The sequence below is a fragment of the Pongo pygmaeus genome, chromosome 8 (genome assembly GCF_028885625.2).
Source record: "Pongo pygmaeus isolate AG05252 chromosome 8, NHGRI_mPonPyg2-v2.0_pri, whole genome shotgun sequence".
Taxonomy (NCBI): domain Eukaryota; kingdom Metazoa; phylum Chordata; class Mammalia; order Primates; family Hominidae; genus Pongo; species Pongo pygmaeus.
Genome location: NC_072381.2, coordinates 29340065 through 29344334, shown reverse-complemented (window position 1 = coordinate 29344334; position 4270 = coordinate 29340065). Strand labels below are relative to the sequence as shown.

At 39.5% G+C, this 4270-nt stretch overlaps 1 pseudogene; it reads left to right on the top strand.

The window, feature by feature from the left end:
* Positions 1–313: 313 nt before the first annotated feature.
* LOC134740209 (zinc finger protein 101-like) lies at positions 314–2051 on the top strand (annotated as a pseudogene).
* Positions 2052–4270: the final 2219 nt, after the last annotated feature.

Sequence of the window (4270 nt, the reverse complement as noted above, 5' to 3'; positions counted from 1 at the left end):
ATATAATTTTTCTTTTAGTTTATTAATGTTGTTTCACAGTTACATAAATTCATTTAAAAATTAATTCATTTAAAATTTGGACTATTATTTGATTCCTGGATGAACTTTTTAATCATAATATATTATGTACTGTAGGATTCAATTTTCTAATAACTTATTTATGACTTTTGCATTTAAGATTATAAATAAGATTAGGGGATTTCAATTCCTCTGGGAGGCCACTGGTAGTCCTGATACTGCAGCTTCTGTTGCATGGGACCTGCTGTGGCTGCCTGAATCGTAGAAAGGATGCCAGGGCACCAGAAAGCTGGAAATGGACTCAGTAGGCTTTCAGAATGTGGCTGTGAACTTCACCCAGGAGGAGTGGGCTTTGCTGGGACCTTCCTGGAAGAATCTCTACAGAAATGCAATGCTGGAAGCCTTCAGGAATCTGGTGTCTGTAGGAATCAAATGGAAAGACCAGGACATTGAAAATCTGTCCCAAAATCCTGGGAGAAAGCTAAGAAATAATATGGTGGAGAGACTCTGCAGATGTAAAGAAGGAGTCAATGTGGAGAAACCCGCAGCCAGAAAGCAGATTGTCATCTGAACAAGAAAATTCGTACTGGAGTAAAACCGTGCAAAGGCAGTGTGTGTGGAAAAGTCTTTGTACATCATTCATTCCTTCATAGGCACATGAGCTCACTCTGGACACAAACAATTTGAGTGTGGTGGGGAATATGGAGAAAAGCCCCATAAACATAAACAATGTGGGAGAGCCTCTATTTCTCCCAGAAGTGGTCCAAGACTCATGGTAATATGCACTAGAAAGGGATGTTATAAATGCAAGCTATGAGGCAAAGCCCTTAATTTCCCTATTTATTTCACAATGAACTCACACTGGAAAGAGGTTCTATAAATGTAGAGAAATTGCGAAAGCCTTCACTGTTTTCATTTACTTTCAAATACATGAAAACATTCACACTGGAGAAAAATGCTGTGAATGTAAACTGTGGAAAAACATTTGATGATTGTCCCAGTTCCTTTCATTTTAATTTTTAATTAAATTAAATTTATTTTTTGAGGTGGAGCCTCACTCTGTCACCCAAGTTGGAGTGCAGTGGCGCGATCTCAGCTCACTGTAACCTCTGCCTCCTGGGTTCAAGCAATTATCCTGTCTCAGCCTCCCAAGTAGCTGGGATTACAGGCATGCACCACCACATCTGGCTAATTTTTGCATTTTTAATAGAGATGGGGTTTCACCAGGTGAAACCAGGCCAGGCTGGTCTTGAACTCCTGACCTCAGGTGATCCACCTACCTTAGCCTCCCAAAATGCTGGGATTAAAAGGTGTGAGCCAATGCGCCCGGCCCTAGTTCCTTTCAAATACATGTTAGAACTTACACTGGAGAAAACCCTTACCAGTGCAAACACTGTGGTAAAGCATTCATTTCTTCAACTTACCTTTGGACATATGAAATCAGAGCTCATGTTCTCGAGAAATCTCATGAATGTAAGGAATGTCGGAAAAGATGCAATTGTTCCAGTTTCCTTTGAAGACACAAAAAAACACATAGTGCAGGAAACCTTCATGAACGTAAAAAATGTGGTGAAGTCTTTAGATGTCCCACGTCCCTTCGAGCACATGAAAGAACTCATATTGGAGAGAAACCCTATGAATGTAATACATGGGGCAGAACCTTTAATTATCTCAGTTCCTTTTGAAGACATGAAAAAACTCATACTGGAGAAAAATCCTATGAATGTGAAAGATGTGGTAGGACCTTTGGGTGGTGCAGTTCCCTTGGAAGACATGAAAGGACTCACACTAAAGAAAAACCCTATGACTGTAAACAATGTGGGCAAGTCTTCAGTTTTTAAAATTACCTTTGACTACAGGAAAGAACTCATTTTGCCCAGTGCAGCCAGTACTTTGAGAGACTGAGGCAGGAGGATCATCTGAGTCCAGCAGTTTGAGACCAGCCTGGGCAACATAAAAAGACCTTGTATCAAAAAAGAAAAAAGAAAAAAAATATTAACTGGGTGGGGTGGTATGTGCCGGTAGTTTCAAGTACTCAGAAAACTGAGGCAGGAGGATCGCTTGAAGCTGAGAGATGGAGGTGACAGTGAGCAGTGAGCCATGATCACATCACTGCACTCCAGCCTGGCCAACATAGCAAGACTCTGTCTCAAAAAAAAAAAAAAAAAAAAAGAAAGAAAGAACCTCACTTACACAGTAGAGAAATCCTGTGGATGTACAGAATGTAGGAATATATTCAATTTTCCCAGTTTTCTTTAAAGACATGAAAAGACCCACCCTGGAAAACAATTCGAAGAATATAAAAAGTGTAGTAAAGGCTTCAGATGTCCCGGTTCCATTCAAAATCATAAAAGGTCTCACACTGGAGAAAACCCCCCTGAATGTAAAACATATGGTAAAGCATTTAATGCTCTCAGTTGCTTTCTAACATGGGAAAGGGCTCTGGAGAAAAATCCTATGAATATACAAAATGTGGGGATGCTTTCCTTGCTGTCATCTGCATTCAAAGACACACCGCAATGCACGTTGGAGATGGACATTATAAAATAGAAGAATGAATGCTGGGTGGAAACCTTAGTAATATGGAAAATACAGGAAAGTTTTCCATTTTAATAATTACTTTAAAAATCATGAGAAAACTCCCACTGGAAAGAAATCCTACAAATGTAAGTAATTTGGAAAACCTGATGTAAATTAATTATTGTAAAAGGCTCAAAACTCCAACACGAATGAATTATGATACAAAGTTATCAATATATAGTGTTTATCAGTGCCTCATTCTTAAAGAGGATTTCTGGACGATGGATTTCTACTTTTCTTTTTTTTTTTTTGAGAGGGAGTCTTGCTCTATTGCCCAGGCTGGAGTGCAGTAGAGCAATCTTCGCTCATTGCAACCTCCACCTCCCGGGTTCAAGCTATTCTCCTGCCTCGGCCTCCCAAGTAGCTGAGACTACAGGTGCCTGCCACCATGCCTGGCTGATTTTTGTATTGTTAGTAGAGACGGGATTTCGCCAAGTTGGCCAGGCTGATCTCGAACTCCCGACCTCAGGTGATTAGCCTGCCTCGGCCTCTCAAAGGGCTGGGATTACAGGCGTGAGCCACCCTGCTAAGCTGGATTTCTACTTCTCTTGCAAGGAAGCATTGTGTTGAGAATTCTGTATGTACTCTTTAAGTCATGGTACCTGAGGCTTAATAGGAAGTGTTTTTATCCTAATACAGTTAATAAAATTTTCTCTATCCATTTTAAAGTGTGTTGGATCTATAGGTGAATTGAAATTTATTTTTTATGCAGTGTTTAATTGTTCTGTGATTAATGGGCCATTGAAAAATGAGACTTTGTGAATTGAGATTTTCTTATTGGTGTTATGTGGCAAGTTCCAGATATTTCTAACCCAGTGTGTGTATTCTGTTTTCCTTTATTATGGGGAAAACTACTGCTTTGACATGACTCTTTATTCCATTTTCTTTGCTAATGAAGAGCTGGTGTCAATTTGTAAGTACGTCAAGTTTATCATACACCATTGTCTCATGGGAGTCATTTACATTTGTTGTCCTTTATTTTTTGTCACTATTTCTGAGTATTATTTGGATAGTTCATTTTGAATTAAAGACAGACCTGTGATATCACAATATTTTGTATCTAATCTGATGGAGAAAGCATTTAGTCTCATGGTCAAGTATGATGTTAGCTGTGGTTTAAAAATAAATTCCTTAATTGAATTTGAAAAAAAATAAGATTAGTCTGTAATTCCATTATATTTTTCTTTCCTCTTCCCTTCCCTTTCCTTCTCCTCTCTTACCTCTCTCTTCCTTCCTTCCTACCTTCTTCCTTCATGATTTATATAAGATTGTGCTTGTCTTGTTTTGGCTTCAGGGTTAGGTTGATTTGAATCCCAGCACTTTGGGAGGCCGAGGCTGGAGGATCATGAGGTCAGGAGATTGAAACCATCCTGGCCAACATGGTGAAACTCCATCTCTACTAAAATACAAAAAATTAATTAGGCTTTGTGGTGCTGTAGTCCCAGCTACTCAGGAAGCTGAGGCATGGGAATCACTTGAACCCAGGAGGTGGAGGTTGCAGTGAGCCGAGATCATGCCACTGCACTCCAGCCTGGCGACAGAGAGAGCAAGACCTTGTCTTAAAAAAAAAAAAAAAAAAGAAAAATGAATCAGAAAGTTTTGTTACTCTGCTCACTGCAGTAAAACAAAGAATCTCTGCAGGCAGGAACTTCTTTTTGCTTACTGCTGTATC